Here is a 19,223-nt window from a genome sequence, read left to right on the forward strand (position 1 = left end):
GAAATATCCACAGGAAATATCAACAGACAAAATTATGAAAACCTTTAAATTGTTAGGGGCTCGCTAGCACCTCAAAGTACCAAATGAATTGTTAGTTTATTTACAGGCATAGAATTTTAGAAAATGTTCCACGGCCATTCCTCCATGCTTGTAATAAAACAGCCTCGACTATTAGGTAGTCCAAGCATCATTTCTGTTCTTTTAGACATGTTTCAAAACTGGAGACAGTACATGGACTTCTTCTTGTTTGATTGTAATGCTATTAAAAGCAGAGGGCCCTATTTATCAAGGTTCTGCTTTGCATTTGCATGCGTGAGGCAAACCCTAAAATGCGATTTATCAAGCCACGCAAAGCCACTTTGCGTAGCTTGATAAATCAAGAGTAACACAACGCAGCACAAATCACTGTGTTACGTTGCTTTGCCCTGGGAAGGCATTCCACCGGTGTTGCATGAGTATTCACACTCAACTCTCATGTATATTGGCGCACTCCCAAATGGTGGTAGAACTGGGAAAGATCCAAAAAGATCCCCCTTCTCAGGGGAGGCACAACAAAGAGAAATATCTTCATTTCTCCTTGTTACTTCCTCTTCTGCAGCACACATACAATAAGGAATTTGCCTCTCAGGATTTTTTTTGTGCAGGAAGGTGCCCCTTTCTGCATAAAAACAATCCTGCATGCAAACAGGCACCCTTGCCCCATGGTGGAAGGGTGCCTGGGGTGGCCTCTACGCAGCCCATTGTGCGCCAGTGCTGGGGAAAGGACAGCAATGCACCATATACTAATAAATATGGCGCATTCCTACGATTTCTTTATAACGCAGCACAGAACAGCAAGGGGACTTGCTATGCTGTGTTACATTTGCATGAGTAGGCTCCACAATTTCTGACAATAACATAAGTTTGCGCTGCAACAAGTTGTAGCTGGCGTCTTACTATTATTTATGTTATGTTATGTTATGTTAATTTATTTCTTCTATAGCGCACGGCTACTCCATTTGGAGCATCCCGGCGCTTTGGCGTTGGCGTTCATTGATAATTGTTGTAGAGAGTGATGTTTTTGTAATGGAAGACAACATAGCTAAAAAAGTGGCCCATGTTTGCAAATCGGAGCAATTTTGAACTGGTAAAGACACGGGTGCTGATTCACAAAGGGTCCCGCACTCATGTGGCCATGGGGTCGCACTCGTGGCAGGGGCCCGCAATGTGTAACTGCAGTACGCAGGTTCCTACACGACTATGGGGCTTCCGCCATAAGTGGTCCATGCTGTTTAAGTGTTTTGCAAGGTATGGATGATTACATTGATTTGAGCTTGCTGTAGGTAATATTTGTTTTATTATCAGGGAAATCAACAGTAAAAATGGACCCACCAGACCATAAATAGGCCCACAAATGAGCAAAAAAACAGCTCACAGACTGACCTGGCAGGACAGCCCATCGGGCACTGCCTGCTTGCCCTAACGGCCAACACAGTCTTGACTAAAGGCCATGATTCAGAGACCAAAAAACATCAAGCACTTGCTCTCCTTGACTTCAATGGAATCCTCTAGCTCAAGTCAGTGAAGAGGCAGCAAAACTTTTGGCACTGCGGTGCACAGTTTGGAAAAGCAGTATGCAACATAGTATGCGAAAAGCACAAGTATATCTTTTTTTTAAATTGGTGGAAGGCAAATACATTTAGTGAAGGGAATTTAATATTATTTAAGGAATAAAATACTTAACTGCAAATATGTGAATCCTGTAAGAGTGGATCCCACACTCTACTATTGCACCACAGCCAAACCCTTGAGTTGATAAGACCGAGAGTAAGTTAAGGCTACGCAAACCCTGGCTGCCTGTGAGTGTTTGCTGATAACCATTTGTGCCTGAGTGACCTAGTAGAAGTGTGGGGAGGGGGCGGGGGAATGCAAGGTCTGCACAAAAAGAAAATAAATGTTAAAACTGTGTTTATAATTGTTCAGAAAAAAGAATTAAAGTAAGAGAATGCACCGTCCCACAAGCGCTGGTATTCAAAGGAACTTCTTTTATGCGGATACACACATGTGCACGAGCAAAATGCCACCACTCACAGTGAGGAGAGTCAGTGACCCACTGCCCCATGCTGGATGCTGTGGTGGGTGGAAGCAAAATGTGAGTGACAACTTTACAGACCAATAGGTGACGATCGCTCCCCTAAAGCTCCACTATGTATGTATATATATATATGTGTTATTTAAAATGATTTTTTTCAAAATCAGAAGGTCCTGCCAATCTATTGAAGCTAGAAAATCGAAGTATACCAATATCGAGGACAACATATTGAATAAAACATATACAAAGGTATGTTCAGATTTATAATTCATAACTCCACATATGTGTACCTTGAACAATATACATATCTTCAGTGTACGTTGATGTGGAGTTAGCAATAGTAAATCTATACTCCCTCTACATGCTCTTACCTTTCGATATTTCAGTCTTCTACATTTTGTCCTCGATATTCTCGTATCTCAATGTTCTTATCCCTGATATTCAGTTGTTCAATATAATTCTCTTGAGACTAAACTGTGGAACATTTCTACACACAGGTCTTTCTTAATATAGTCCCACCCCTCTCAGAGTAGGTAGCCCAATTCTCAGCAACGGGATTAACTACAAATGTTAAAAATACTGAGCAACTCGTGGCAGTACTAAGATTTCTGGACTGTTTCCAATGAAGAAGAGGTGCACACTTTGAACAACAGTATAATTTACCAAGTGCTACATTTTAAAACCTAGTCCCTCCCTGCACAGAACCTAGAAATCCTAGAAGAAAACAGAAATTCGAGCAGCAAGAAAGGGCCTTCTTTGGGCAGCACACAACATTTGGAACAACGTCCTATAGAACTTACGACTGCGCATTACGCATTCTGTGCGTGATTGTAAAAAATCCGTAGTTATCTATCACAAAAGTAATACATACTTTTGTCTAATCTTTCTTATGCTTAAAAGAGGCATGTATGTTATATCTGGTAAGGACAACCAGGAACAACATGATGACCTCACTGGAACTGAGGCACCTAAGTCTGGCTAAACCTTTATGCAATAAAAGAAACATCCATGACCATCTGCCTCAAAAAATGTGAAAAGACCAGTTTCACAATATAACTAAAAACATAGGTAATTGTACAGACGTATACTTTATTTTAATGATTTTTCTACCTATTTGTTAGACCTGGCATCTTTGGCGTGATTACCCCTATCTTTTTGCCTCTGCCTCCTGTATTTTTGATGCTGTGCTGGATTCGTTTTTTCTGGTTTAGATGCTTTGGACACTCTGCCACTGCTGATCAGTGCCAGAGTGTAAGTGCTCCCTATGTAAATTGTTATTCTGATTGGATATACATGTTTGGCATATTTGTATCACCATGAAGTCCCTAGTAAAGTGCACTGGGTGTGCCAGGGCTGGTGATGACAAATGCTACTAGTGGGCCTGCAGCACTGATTGTGCCACCCACAGGAGTAGCTCTAAAATGGTGTCTCAGGCCTGCCACTGCAGTGCCTATGGGCAGTTTAGAACTGCCATGTCCTCCTGGTCAGTGTCCCCACTGACCAGGCCTAACCCTTCCCTTTTCGTGCACATCAGTCACCCCTATGGAAGGTCCAAGGTACCCCCCTGGGCAGGGTGCAGTGTATGTGAAAGGTAGAGCATGTACTAGTGCAGGTGACATGCTCTGGTAGTGAATTACAGCCATTTTCGTTTTTCACTATTGTAAGGCTATCTTGCTCCATAGGTTAACATGGGGGATGCTGGCTACAGTGGTTAACAGCATTTCTTCCCATAGGAACAAGATAGGACATAAGTATCTAGTATCCCTGAACTCAGAATTTAATAATACATCTTTTAGGAAAGGTGGTTTTTAAATCCTGTGTTTGAGAACAGCACTTTTAGAAAGTTGCTGTTCTCTTGTCTGACCCTTCTGTGTGCCTGGGCCTGTTTGTGTATTGACTGTCTGGTTTGTGAGTGACAGGGGCTGGGGAATTCCCCCAGAGGCTGGATGAGTCAGCACTAGGCTGAATGAAGCAATTGCAACCTGAGTGGTGGGAGGAGTTAGCACCTGGGCTGAATAGGGCTGTGCCTGCCTGCCACAATGCTGGCTCCACCTCCTGCTGGGCGGCTGAGGACCCTGCCCCTCACTCTGAATGGAAAGATGCAGCCAGCAAAACAAAGTGCTCAGGATCCACCCAGAACTGGTTCAGACCGGGCTCAGGGCCCACATGCACAGAGAGAACAAAGACTTTAGGGGTATAAGTACAGGACCCCTGACAACAGAAAAGTAGATCATCCTGGAATCAAGAAGGAACCTCTGCCAAGGAGAAAGCTGACTCTGAAGAAGGAAGACTGTCCTGCTGTTGCTCTGCTGGACTGACCTGCTGTTGCTTTGCTGCCAAGGAGAGGGGAAGGACTTTGCTGTGAGCTGTGTCCCCTGTCTTGAAGGAATCTCCAAGGGCCTGAGAAGAGCTGGCTCCCTGTTTTTGAAGTCCCAGGAACAAAAGGACTTCACCCCCAGTGTCCCTGAACTCTGCTGAGAGAGTTCTGTCCTTCCTAGAGTGCTTGATCCAGTTGTGGGGCCTCTGGAAGTTGTACCTGAGCTGGGAAGCTTGAAACTAAGCTTGAGAGACTTTTGAATCTGAAAAGTGTCGCATCGCTCGCTTGCGGAGCGCATCCCCGACAGTGCGAGAAGTTTCCCGCCGCTACGAAGGTCGAGATCGGCGCAGCGCCTGACATCGCTGCCGGAGCCGTCGCATCCTTCGTTTGCGGGACGCACCAGACCGGTGCGGGAGAATCGAACATCGCTGCGAGTGTCGTCGCAGAGCCTGTCGTCGCTGGGTGAGATCGCCGCCCCGCTTGCTTGCGGACCGCATCACGTCGCTGCGAGTGTCGTCGCAGAACCATCGCATCGAGGAGCTGCGAGAGAGAGGATCACCGCTGGACCGCGCATCGTCGCCCCGGAGATCGTCGCAGCCCCTACGAGATCGTCGCATCGTGCCTTTGCGAGAACAGACTTCCTGCGGAACCTACGCACCGGAATCTACGCAAGCTGCCTTCCTCCCCATACAGACCGGATTCGTCGCAACACGCCCGCTGCTGCAGCGGGGCTGTCGCATCGCCTCCCCAGGGTCTCAGGAGTGACGCATCGCTTGTTTCCACCGCACCAGCTTCCTGCTTGTGGAACTTTGTTGCATCTAAAAGGTACTGTGAGTAAACGTGACGCAACTGTGAACTTTTCACGCATCTGTGGATTATTTTAACGCAACGTAAAGAACTTTGATTACAACCTGAAGAACTCTTTTGAAACCATATCCTTGAACTGTGTATGTTGGATTTTTGCCGTTTTGGTCTTGTGTAGTTTAGAATAAATATCTTTATTTTCCTAAACTGTTGTGGAATCAGTTTGTGGTGTTTTCACTGTGTTACTGTGAGTGTTGGTACAAATACTTTACGCATTGCCTCTGGTTAGCCTAGACTGCTTAGGCCAAGCTACCTTGAGGGCGAGCAGGGGTTATCTGAGAGGGTTATCTCCTTGTCCTGACTAGAAGCAAGGGTCCCTATTTGGACATTGGTACCTACCTCTGCCAACTAGAGACCCCCAGTTCTAACATTGGTGGTCAGGCGGTGGGATTTGAACTTGTATTTGTACTTGACCCACAGTAATTGGTGTACATCACTAGTGAGTGCAGACCACTACGCCACCGCATACTATTGATTTTTGAGTTTTTGAATTCTATTTTTGAGTAACTCTTCAAAAAGCATCATGTCTCAGAATGGGAAGGCACCCAGTGAGAGGGCAGAAGCAGAATTAGAGTTTTGCATTGAAGATTTGTGTTCATACAAAGTTGAGTAACTGAGAAAATTCTGCCTTGAGTTTGAGTGCCCCATAAAAAGCGCCTACAGAAAGGAGGAGCTACAGAGAATCTTGAGAGCCCATTGGGAGGCACAAGAGGGAAATGATGTGGATGTAGAAAATGGTTTTAAAAGCAAAGATCTGCCAGTGGGCAGAGTAGGCTCAGGAGCTGGCAGCAACCACTCCAGTAGGGGCCTCACCCCAGAAGAGTTACAGGAAAATCAAAGAATAAGAGAATATGACTTGGAGGTCATGAAAATGAAAATGAGGCAATTGGAAGTAGAGAAGGCGGCGGAGGAGAGCAAGGATGCCCGCGCCTTAGAGGAAAAGAAATTGCTTTTGGCTCATGAATTGAGAATAAAAGAGCTGGATCTGAAAAACAAGGAGGTGGATGCCAGTTCAAATGGTGGCAGCGCGCAGCCAGTGCATGGGGGTAAAGTATATATTCCCAAAGACCTGGTACAGAATTACCATAGGAGTGAGGATATTTATGCCTGGTTCACTTCGTATGAAATTGCATTGAAGATGAATGATGTGCCTGACAAGTATTGGGGGGCGGGCCTGTGGAAACATTTTGAGGCGTCTGGGAGGAGTGCTCTAGAGCCTTTAGAGTTGACAGGTGCCATGACCTACCCCAATATGAAGGAGGCCTTATGTCTCAGGTATGGCCTCACTCCCGAGCAGTACAGACTGCAGTTTAGAAACTCCAAGAAGAAAGAGTCTGAGACTTGGATGGAGTGTGTGAATGGGTACTCGCGTGCACTGGAAGGTTGGATGAAGGGCAGTAAAGTAACTGATTTGAAGGGGTTGTTGCATTTAATCAGTTGGGAGCACTTGAGTAGTCTTTGTGTTCCAGAGCTGCGCCAGCATCTTTTAGACAGCAAGCTGACAGACCCCATTGAGCTTGCTAAGGAGGCGGACCGCTGGACCAGTACCAGGGTCCACAAAGGAATTGTGGGTACCACAGCCAAAGGTGGGCAGGGTCCCCAGCAGAAGAGTGGGGGGGACAAGGGTAACCAAAAGGAGTTCTCACAAGGGCCCCAAAATAGTTCCCAGGAAAAGGATTCCCAACCCCCCAAGCCTAAACAGCCATGGCCCTCTAAGGGTAGGCGGGACAAGAGGAATAACCAGGGTCCCCCTACCTGCTATCACTGCAACGAGGTGGGCCATATTGCTCCGAAATGTCCCAAGAAGAAGCCCGCACCCACTGGTGCTCCCGCCCCAGCGTTAGCTAGTGTAGCTTTGGGTGGGGATTTGGTTTCTAGTGACTGGGGAGAGCTAGCAGTTATGACCCTTGTCTCGCTAGGAGACCAAGAGGTGGTCCAGGAAACCTTACTGCCCTCTAACACTAAGAAATATGGGCAGAAGGTGACCATCAATGGGAGGGAGGTTGAGGCTCTGAGAGACACCGGAGCCAGTGTGACATCCGTGAGGTGTCAGTGGGTGTCTGACGAGCGAATCGTCCCTGGTGTACTCCGCCCCGTAGTGGCCGCTGACAGCTCAGTGCGCCTCTGCAAGCTAGCGAAGGTTTCCTTTGAATGGGGAGGAGTCTCTGGTCTTTTGGAGGTAGTTGTCAGTGATGCCTTGCCTGTGGACTGTCTGTTAGGCAACGACCTGGAGAGTTCTCCATGGAAAGACATAGAACGCCGAGCTCACTTGGAGATGTTGGGTCTGCCTGCGTGGATCTGCGTGACCACGCGTGCTATGGCAGCCAGTAAGGGTGAATCAGCGGAACTGGAGCCTGAGACAGTGGCCCAGAGACCTGCCCGGAGAGGAAGAGGCAGAGGGCGCGGGAAACCAGCCCCAGCCGTTCCCACGGTCCAGGAGGAAGCAGAACCTGAGGGGGATGCCCTGGAACCTACAGGGGAACAGGTGGCCGAACTGGGAGACCTACCTGAGCTGACCCATTGGCAGCAAGAAGGTGGTCCCTCCAGGGAGGAGTTCTGCAGGGAGCAGAAGGAATGCCCTTCCCTCGTTGGTCTGCGGCAACAGGCTGTAGATCAGGCAGCAGGTGGAGCAGTCAAAGATCACTATGTTTACTGGGAAGGTGACCTACTTTATAGTGAGCCTAAGTTTGCTGAGCCCGGTGCAGCCCGTGTGCTGGTGGTACCCGAGCGCTTCAGAAACTTCCTAATGGGTCTGGCTCATGACGTGCCTCTTGCAGGACATCTGGGGCAAGACAAGACCCTAAACCGGCTTGTCACCCACTTCCACTGGCCCCAGATGAGAAAGCACGTTGGTTCCTTTTGCAGATCTTGCCAAACCTGTCAAGCTAGTGGCAAGACTGGAATGAAGTTGAAGGCCCCCCTTCAACCCTTCCCAGTGGTGAGCACCCCTTTCGAGCGGGTGGGCATAGATATCGTAGGGCCCCTGGACCCCAAGACAGCCTTAGGCAACAGGTTCATCCTGGTCTTGGTGGACCATGCCACCCGGTACCCGGAAGCAGTCCCTCTCAGGACAATCACAGCACCCGTGGTGGGCCGTGCATTGATGGGGATCTTTTCCCGTGTGGGGTTCCCCAGAGAGGTGGTCTCCGACCGGGGTACCAACTTCATCTCTAGGTACATGAAGTCTCTGTGGGAGGAGTGTGGGGTAACTTATAAGTTCACCACTCCTTACCACCCTCAAGGAAATGGGCTGGTTGAAAGGTTCAACCGGACCCTGAAAGGTATGATTATGGGCCTAGCGGAGCCCATGAGACGGAAGTGGGACGTCTTGTTACCATGCCTGTTGTTTGCCTACAGGGAGGTGCCTCAGAAGTCCTTAGGGTTCAGTCCCTTTGAACTCCTGTATGGCCACCCTGTCAGAGGACCTCTCTCACTGGTGAAGGAGGGTTGGGAAAAGTCCCGTGGGAAAACCCCCCAGGATGTGTTCAGCTATGTGCTGGCCATCCGCAACCAGACACAACGCTTCAGGAAACTCGCTCAGGCGAACCTGGAAGCAAGCCAGGAAGAAATGAAAAGATGGTACGACCAGAATACCACTCTGGTCGAATTTCAACCTGGGCAGAAAGTGTGGGTGATGGCGCCAGTGGAGCCTTGCGCGCTCCAAGACAAGTGGTCTGGGCCATACGAGGTGGTGGAAAGGAAGAGTGAGGTAACCTACCTGGTTAACCTGAAGACTCCCAGGCAGCCCCTGAGAGTTTTGCACGTGAACCGCCTCAAACCACACTTTGAGAGGTCTGAAGTAACCATGCTCATGGCTACAGATGCAGGGATGGAAGAGGATAGCGATCCTCTCCTTACCTCCTGGCAGTTAAGGAGCATGATGGGTCAGTGGATGGTGTGGTCCTCTCGCCCACCCTGACCCCAGAACAGCAGAGCGACTGTCGCCAAGTGTTGGGTCAGTTCTCCTCTCTGTTCTCCCTGACCCCAGGAGTCACCAACTGGTGCGTCCATGACGTGGACACTGGAGACAGTCTGCCTGTGAAGCAAAAATTTTACAGGGTAGCTGACAAGGTCAGGGCCAGCATCAAGGAAGAGGTTTCCAAGATGTTGGCGCTAGGGGTAGGCGTGGGCGGAAAATCCGTTCCGCTCGCGGATTTTGCGGATTTTCGGGAAATCCGCAATCCGCGAGATTTGCGAATTTCCCGCAAAATCCGCAAATCCGCGAGCAGCGGATTTTGCTCGCACTGCTCGCACTGTTAGCGTGAGTTCGCGCCCCGCGAATAAGTGCAAAATTGCAGAAATACGATCTTGGCAAAACTGAAAGTAACTACTTACCAGGTTCAAAAGTTCAGGCACATCATTAGTAGCCATTTCCTGTAGTGCTTCCTGAGGGGCCCCTCCAGAGTTCAGTTGCCAGTTGAAACTATTATGTGACCCTGCTCTGAACCTCAGAATAGTTACACATATGCCACAAAGGTCCTGAATTACAGCTAAGGGAGACAAGCAGGAGCCAGGCTGGAAGTTAAAATCCATTAATCAGCCCCTAATTCATTATTGTCAGTTGGGGGAGGGCAGGTGTTGTAACTAATTTTGCAACAATGAAAGCACTTAGCAAGTGCAAAAGATCACTAATCAGGGCGCACTAAGGAAGCAGGTGCCAGCTAAAAAAATATTCTGTGACACATTAATCAGCCCCAAATTAATTCAGGTCACTTGAGGCAGGGAAGGTGTGCTTTGCTTTGCCGAAAATAATGTACACTGGACAACCAGAGGGTGTAGTGATGAAACAGAGGGTGGCATGGGTGGGCCAGAGGGTGGCATGAGTAGTCAGAGAGTGGCAGTGGTGACAGAGAGTGGCAGTGATGAAGAAGAGTGTCCCAAACAGGCTGGACACGTAGAAACAACAAGTTCGCAAAACTTGCAACCCGACAGGTAAGTTCGCAAATTGCGAAATTGTAAAAACCCTCGCGAACTGGCAGAAACACGGGCGAACACAAAAAAAAAAAAATCCGCAAATTCGCGGGAATTCGCGGATTTTGCGGATTGCGAATCCGCAAATCCGCAAAATTCGCGGATTGCCAATCCGCAAAATCCGCTCATGCCTAGCTAGGGGTGATTGAGCCCTCCAGCAGCCCCTGGGCTAGCCCAGTGGTCTTGGTTCCCAAGAAAGCTGCTACCCCCGGTGGCCCGCCAGAACTCCGGTTTTGCGTGGACTACCGTGGGCTCAATGCGGTCACGAAGACTGACGCACACCCTATCCCCAGAGCTGATGAGCTCGTGGATCGGTTGGGAGCTGCCAAGTACCTCAGTACATTTGATTTGACTTCAGGGTACTGGCAGATTGCCTTAACTGATGGGGCCAAAGAGAGGTCAGCATTTTCAACGCCAGAGGGGCACTTCCAGTTCCGTGTCATGCCCTTTGGGTTGAAGAATGCCCCTGCCACGTTCCAGAGACTGGTTAACCAGGTACTGTCCGGGCTGGAGGAATTCAGCGCCGCATACCTGGATGACATTGCTGTGTTCAGCTCCACGTGGGAAGAACACTTGCAACACCTCTGCGAAGTGTTGAAGGCTCTGCAGAAGTCAGGCCTCACTATCAAGGCCAGTAAGTGCCAGATAGGGCAGGGATCTGTGGTGTATTTGGGACACCAGGTGGGGAGCGGCCAGGTGGCGCCCCTACAGGCAAAGATTGATACCATTCTGGCTTGGGAGCCCCCCAAGACCCAGACAGAGGTGAGAGCCTTTCTAGGACTCACCGGGTATTACAGACGGTTTGTCAAGGGATATGGCACCATTGTCGCCCCCTTGACAGAACTCACTTCCAAGAAGTTGCCCAAAAGAGTTGACTGGACTGACGCCTGCCAAACTGCTTTTGAGGCCCTGAAGACTGCGATGTGCACAGCACCGGTGCTCAAAGCACCTGACTTTTCCAGTGAGTTCATAGTTCAGACGGACGCTTCAGAGCATGGTGTGGGAGCAGTACTCTCACAAGCCACTGAGGAGAATGGAGACCAGCCAGTAGCTTTCATTAGTCGGAGGCTACTCCCCAGGGAACAGAAGTGGAGTGCGATTGAAAGGGAGGCTTTTGCTGTGGTCTGGGCTCTGAAAAAGTTGAGGCCCTACCTGTTTGGGACTCACTTTCGTGTTCAGACCGACCACAGGCCCCTCAGGTGGTTAATGCACAAGAGGGGTGAAAATCCAAAACTGTTGAGGTGGTCCATCTCCCTACAGGGAATGGACTTTACGGTGGAACACCGCCCTGGTACAGAACACGCCAACGCTGATGGTCTGTCCAGGTTTTTCCGCCTTAGTGAAGAGAACTCCCAAGAGGGTGGGTAGTTCTCCCCACTTTCAGCTGGAGGGGACACGTGTTAGACCTGGCATCTTTGGCGTGATTACCCCTATCTTTTTGCCTCTGCCTCCTGTATTTTTGATGCTGTGCTGGATTCGTTTTTTCTGGTTTAGATGCTTTGGACACTCTGCCACTGCTGATCAGGGCCAGAGTGTAAGTGCTCCCTATGTAAATTGTTATTCTGATTGGATATACATGTTTGGCATATTTGTATCACCATGAAGTCCCTAGTAAAGTGCACTGGGTGTGCCAGGGCTGGTGATGACAAATGCTACTAGTGGGCCTGCAGCACTGATTGTGCCACCCACAGGAGTAGCTCTAAAATGGTGTCTCAGGCCTGCCACTGCAGTGCCTATGGGCAGTTTAGAACTGCCATGTCCTCCTGGTCAGTGTCCCCACTGACCAGGCCTAACCCTTCCCTTTTCGTGCACATCAGTCACCCCTATGGAAGGTCCAAGGTACCCCCCTGGGCAGGGTGCAGTGTATGTGAAAGGTAGAGCATGTACTAGTGCAGGTGACATGCTCTGGTAGTGAATTACAGCCATTTTCGTTTTTCACTATTGTAAGGCTATCTTGCTCCATAGGTTAACATGGGGGATGCTGGCTACAGTGGTTAACAGCATTTCTTCCCATAGGAACAAGATAGGACATAAGTATCTAGTATCCCTGAACTCAGAATTTAATAATACATCTTTTAGGAAAGGTGGTTTTTAAATCCTGTGTTTGAGAACAGCACTTTTAGAAAGTTGCTGTTCCCTTGTCTGACCCTTCTGTGTGCCTGGGCCTGTTTATGTATTGACTGTCTGGTTTGTGAGTGACAGGGGCTGGGGAATTCCCCCAGAGGCTGGATGAGTCAGCACTAGGCTGAATGAAGCAATTGCAACCTGAGTGGTGGGAGGAGTTAGCACCTGGGCTGAATAGGGCTGTGCCTGCCTGCCACAATGCTGGCTCCACCTCCTGCTGGGCGGCTGAGGACCCTGCCCCTCACTCTGAATGGAAAGATGCAGCCAGCAAAACAAAGTGCTCAGGATCCACCCAGAACTGGTTCAGACCGGGCTCAGGGCCCACATGCACAGAGAGAACAAAGACTTTAGGGGTATAAGTACAGGACCCCTGACAACAGAAAAGTAGATCATCCTGGAATCAAGAAGGAACCTCTGCCAAGGAGAAAGCTGACTCTGAAGAAGGAAGACTGTGCTGCTGTTGCTCTGCTGGACTGACCTGCTGTTGCTTTGCTGCCAAGGAGAGGGGAAGGACTTTGCTGTGAGCTGTGTCCCCTGTCTTGAAGGAATCTCCAAGGGCCTGAGAAGAGCTGGCTCCCTGTTTTTGAAGTCCCAGGAACAAAAGGACTTCACCCCCAGTGTCCCTGAACTCTGCTGAGAGAGTTCTGTCCTTCCTAGAGTGCTTGATCCAGTTGTGGGGCCTCTGGAAGTTGTACCTGAGCTGGGAAGCTTGAAACTAAGCTTGAGAGACTTTTGAATCTGAAAAGTGTCGCATCGCTCGCTTGCGGAGCGCATCCCCGACAGTGCGAGAAGTTTCCCGCCGCTACAAAGGTCGAGATCGGCGCAGCGCCTGACATCGCTGCCGGAGCCGTCGCATCCTTCGTTTGCGGGACGCACCAGACCGGTGCGGGAGAATCGAACATCGCTGCGAGTGTCGTCGCAGAGCCTGTCGTCGCTGGGTGAGATCGCCGCCCCCCTTGCTTGCGGACCGCATCACGTCGCTGCGAGTGTCGTCGCAGAACCATCGCATCGAGGAGCTGCGAGAGAGAGGATCACCGCTGGACCGCGCATCGTCGCCCCGGAGATCGTCGCAGCCCCTACGAGATCGTCGCATCGTGCCTTTGCGAGAACAGACTTCCTGCGGAACCTACGCACCGGAATCTACGCAAGCTGCCTTCCTCCCCATACAGACCGGATTCGTCGCAACACGCCCGCTGCTGCAGCGGGGCTGTCGCATCGCCTCCCCAGGGTCTCAGGAGTGATGCATCGCTTGTTTCCACCGCACCAGCTTCCTGCTTGTGGAACTTTGTTGCATCTAAAAGGTACTGTGAGTAAACGTGACGCAACTGTGAACTTTTCACGCATCTGTGGATTATTTTAACGCAACGTAAAGAACTTTGATTACAACCTGAAGAACTCTTTTGAAACCATATCCTTGAACTGTGTATGTTGGATTTTTGCCATTTTGGTCTTGTGTAGTTTAGAATAAATATCTTTATTTTCCTAAACTGTTGTGGAATCAGTTTGTGGTGTTTTCACTGTGTTACTGTGAGTGTTGGTACAAATACTTTACGCATTGCCTCTGGTTAGCCTAGACTGCTCAGGCCAAGCTACCTTGAGGGCGAGCAGGGGTTATCTGAGAGGGTTATCTCCTTGTCCTGACTAGAAACAAGGGTCCCTATTTGGACATTGGTACCTACCTCTGCCAACTAGAGACGCCCAGTTCTAACACTATTGTAAATCCCTATTGCATTGACTGACTTGGCCGGTCCAGTATCAAACTTCAAACTAAATAAATACATTGCGTCCTTGACAAGGTCATCTGATAACCTCAGGTGCAGGAATAGTGCCCACCCAGTCACATATTAGAGTGGGTGTCCCTGCAACCAATCTCTGCCAGGACTGCGTCCTCATATATCTTATCTGCCCCAGGTCCTCAAAGTCAAAGAAACAAAAACAGCTCTTTTTGAAAACATTCATGTATTTAAATTGAGATTCATCCCAGTTCCGGACCACAAAGGGCCGGGGTCTCAGTTACAATAACAAGAAAGCCACCCGGAACAATCCAGCTGCACCCGCGTTTCACAAGGACATTTGTAACATCAAATAAAAGAAAACCAAAGATAAGCGCGTATTCACAAATGGACTGTATACAAGCTGCCAAATGTATATTCCACTTATATTTTTTATCAATAAAAATTTATTAAATAAAAAAAAAAAGAACCTCCTTAGTAACAGCTGTATATGCACACCAACAAAGACTGAGAGACACAACATCCAGCCCCAGGCACTCACTCGGACCTTAAAACACATACTTGTAGAAACATAAACAAACATGGAAAGAGTCACATGGAGAGGTCACGCAGACACTGTAATCACTCAAATACCATATGATTAGGCACAGGGATATAACAATCATAAATGCTGGTAAACAGGTCTACATGACCACTAAACACAAACCTACATCACTGTACACAGCGGCGAGCATGGTCAGTAAGATTGGGGGTGGGGGGTTGGGGGGGGGGGGGGAGCTTTAGATTTTCCGACAGTCAGGCTGGCTTTTAATATTTAAATACATTATACGACAAGCAGCAGGGGTCATGACAGGGGCCTACGGGGCAGTGGAAGCGGAGAGGAATGCGAAATGGTAAGAGTACTAAGAGAGAAAACACAATATTTTGTAAAATAACCAATATGTTTGAGGACTTTCAAAGCAGAGAGGGAGAGAGTGTGTGTGTGCGTTTTTGTCTGTGTGTAAGTAAACAATTCTTGTGTAATCGGACAGACTCCTCCCCATACCCGCCTGAAAGCTCCTGTGCCCAACTATTTATCAGAAAATACATTTATTAGGGGGCAGTAACACGTCAACCCACTCCACCCCCTCCCTCACCCCCGAAACTACGCCTCTGGATGTATATACACAAATGAAAAGATAATACTGACCCAGAGAGAGAAATGCAAAACCGCACTGACACAAACTGAAACAGACAAGATTGACTACATAGACATGTGCACACGAGCACAAATCCTTCCTTGCCCATTGGAAAACGTGACGACGCTATCCGTCTCTCATACACAGTCACACAGGCGTGTTCAAACATATACACACGCGCACACACACACACAAATGCACACACGAAACAATGCACACACACACAGAAACACACATACAGAGAAACACACAGAGACAAAAAACACGGACGCTCACAGAATATACACATATTGCAAGGGAAAATAACAGATAGTAGACATTAGCTTTGCTGCCACCCAAAACCGTGCAATACCTTTTTTTTCTTGTACTCTGGCTTCACCGTAATGTAGTTTCTTTGCCTCCTCCCTCCACTGCTGCTCCGGCTGGGTTGTGGCCTCCAGTATATCTGGACCCCCGGGGAGGATGGAAGACAATGATGTGAGAGCAACCCCTGCCTGAGCCACAAGGAAGGCACTTCTGAGCCCTGGATCTCACAGGCTGCGCCGAGAAAGCTGCTGTCAAGTTTAAGTATCTTATATCTAGATTTATCCTCTGACATCAGCGACCAGGTAAGAGGAGGAAAAGCACAGAGGTATTTGTTACCTACTATGCCTTGGATTGAAACCTCACGCCCGGGACATTTCCTAGATTACCCAATGCAGTAATTATCTTCGGCGATTCCATGCTTTCATTGCTCAGTCACTCCTGACATTGTTCCTGATTGTTTCGTAGGGGTGGCGGCTGTGGTTCAACCTGCCATACCTACCCATTGTGTCTGTCAGACTGAGAGTTTGGCTCTATCACAGATCAGAAAGCCTGCCGGATAATGCTGTAAACCTCTGCGTATATTTTCAATAGAATTACTCATGCCAGGAAATACAAAGGCAGCTATCCAACACTTATACATTTTGGTAGATTTCCTTTGACTCCATAATACCAGTAGGACTTCTCAGGCCCGATTCACAGAATGAACTTAAGACTCAATCCCAAACTTACTACTATTTTGGTATTCACAGAATGCACTTACTACTTTTGGCATTCACAGAAGTTTGGATTTTGTCTTAAGTTAGTCTTAAGACTAACTTAAGACAATATCCTAACTTCTGTGAATACCAAAGTAGTAAGTGCATCTTGTGAATACCAAAATAGTAGTAAGTTTAGGATTGAGTCTTAAGTTCATTCTGTGAATCGGGCCCCTCGTGTCTGGATGCAAAGAAAAAACATAACTGAAGAAGGTACCCACACTGGACTGGGGCATCTTGCACTCCATCTCTCCATAGCAGTAGAATGCTGATTGTTTGAACAGATGGCAAAATGCAAAAGTTGTACTTAGGGACAGATTTCTCAAGGGATTGTGTTGCCCTTTTGTCACATAGGGTGGCACAAGGGCAAATCCAAACCCTAAGTCGGATTTTAGATGCCGCGAGAGGTCACCCTGCGTGGCCCTGCAGTACTTGGTAAATCCAGAGTAACACAAGGCAGCGCAAGTTGCTGCCTTACGTCACTTTGCCCTGCGAAGGAGTTTCATGTGGAGCCTGGGTGTGGCATTCACCCATGGATGTTGGCACAGTCCCAGATTTACCAAGACACGTAAGCCTGGGAATGTGTCAAAAAGCTACGCCTTTCCAGGGGAGGGGCAACAAGAAGAAATATCTTTCTTTCTCCTCGTTTTCTCTTGCCTTCTGCAGCACAGTGCAAAGGAAGAAAATGCCACTGAGGATCGTTGTTGTGCAGGAAGTTGCCTCTTCCTGCATCAAAACAATCCTGCCTGCAATGCAGGTATCCTTGCACCCCCAGCGCAAGTGTGGTTGCGTTGGTGCATGACAGCACATTGTGCGCCAGCACAAGGAGAGCACAGAAATGCGCTATATAAAGCTAAATATGGTGCATTCCGGCCCTCTCCCTTTCATGCAGCACAGCAAGGGGTGCTGCTGCCTTGCGTTGGATGAAAGAATGACACATCTGGCTCTTTACTATGGTGCACACGCATACTACACATAGCTGATGGGCAGGACGGAACTAGGATGTAGAATGTAAAGGAATGATTTAGCATTTGGGTGAAATCCATTGGTTACCACCTACACTGGAGGGAAAGGCACAAATGGTCATAAAGAAGTTTAATAGAGAGCCACAGTCCTGACAATCTGAGGACTTTCCTCTCTTGCTTATGGACAGGTCCCAGTGTTAGCCCTCTTGTTACAAGGATGGACTGTGTGACAGGCACATGCAAAAGATCTTGCATAGGGATAGATACCTCTGGGCAGATCCTCGCCCTTGCCTCCCCTTCAGCTTCACAGGTTAGGTCAGTACTTTGTTCAGCAGTAGATCTCCATGCCTGGTAGGATGAGAATGTGGCTCCCCAACTCTACTGGATGCATTATAGGACCCTGCAAGGATGAAGCTACTCACAGACTTCTAAGTCCATCAGGCTGAAGAAAACGAAGGTGAACCTCTGTCCTGTGTTAAAATCACGTTGTCCTTGCAAAGGAAGCATCATAACTCACGGTGGTTACACAAGCATTTTCAACACTATGCATATTCTACAACCACCACCATATAACCTTTATTTCTTAGTTTATTACTAAGAATTAATTAGACCCTAAAGAGTGTCCAGGCAGATGTGCAAGTCATGTTAGCACAACAGAGTAATGAAATATACACGACGTGTAATACAATAAAAAGGCACAAATGGGAGTTTTGAAACTGACAGACATGACAGATATTTATAAAGGCACATAGACCACAGTGCACATAACTAAGAAGCAAAAATCTCACAAGATTGGTAGAAGCTATTGCGAGACCAAGTGCAAATGCAATTTACTCAGTTCATTCAAATCAGCATGTCGATGCTCGAGATGATTTTTAGAAGTCATAGCATGGAATATAAGAGCAGCATCAATTGTTTCAGAAGTGGTTGAGCGTGTAGAGTGGGCACATTTTCTTAGAGAACAGTGAGGATGAAGTTGTGTCAAAGGTTCCATGCACAATCTGTGGACCACCCCCTTCATGCAATGTAACACAATACAGCATATTGTACAGCTTGACATCACTTTTTGTTACAATCCAACTCAAATCACAAATTAGGTTGGATTGTAAATAGCCCAACTCCACTTTTTTGCTGTAGGCTAGCATTGGAAAATCAACACAAACCTGATGCAACGGGGTTGTACCTCTGTGCCAGAGTTTCTAGTCAGTGTTCAGGTTATGTGTTCAAATATCATGACTTTAGAGTGCAAATTCACAAAATTGATTTACAAAATGTAAATTTCTCGGAAAATATTTTGACAATGTGGCAAACTGCTCCATGCAAGCAAATCTCGTATTTCAGTGTGGGCACCTCTGTCAAAAGAGGTGCAGTTGCAAGTTTTAGGATAAACACGCATGGTAGGTACATTTGTACTGTCAGCTCATTTGGAAATCTAATCCTGTGGACGATAGGATTATGCCAATTTTCAAGGTAGGTGCTGGGGAGGAAACAAATGCAGAATTTGTGTGTATGTAGGGGAAAATGGTGTCTTCATGGGTAAGAATCGTTTGCCATTACTGCAGCATTTTTTTCACATGCACATGTACACATGAAAAAAGATATGCCTTTAAGCGGTCACAATTTGGAGAAAACATTAGGCATTAGACTTCTGTAGCTGGAACACGTTTGACTATGCTGATTGCCCATATGCTAGGACCCTGGTACACGGTGAGTTGAGTATATACACAATGGCTGGGTGTTGACACCATAATAACACCACCAAGCTGGACAGACTGCGCTTCTTTTTCTACTGTTGAAACAGGGGACAGATGTGCAAACACTAAGCAAAGGCACCATTTTGTAGTTGTATATCTTTGTTCATCCAGGTGTCGACAGCCTTCATCTCATCATGGAAGTTGTTCCTGGCGACTGTGGGTTTGTTGGTGAGGGAGAGGATCAG

At 47.9% G+C, this 19,223-nt stretch overlaps 1 protein-coding gene across 1 annotated transcript in view; it reads right to left on the minus strand.

Moving 5' to 3' along the window:
• LOC147734906 (proto-oncogene Mas-like) overlaps positions 1-15,815 on the minus strand; it is a 57,693-nt gene extending 41,878 nt beyond the window's left edge. The window contains exon 1 of the mRNA XM_086953097.1: positions 15,611-15,815. The gene's annotated coding sequence lies outside the window, so the exon portion shown is untranslated. The remainder of the gene's footprint in view (positions 1-15,610) is intronic.
• Positions 15,816-19,223: the final 3,408 nt, after the last annotated feature.

The sequence above is a fragment of the Lissotriton vulgaris genome, chromosome 1_2, assembly GCF_964263255.1.
Source record: "Lissotriton vulgaris chromosome 1_2, aLisVul1.2, whole genome shotgun sequence".
Classification (NCBI taxonomy): domain Eukaryota; kingdom Metazoa; phylum Chordata; class Amphibia; order Caudata; family Salamandridae; genus Lissotriton; species Lissotriton vulgaris.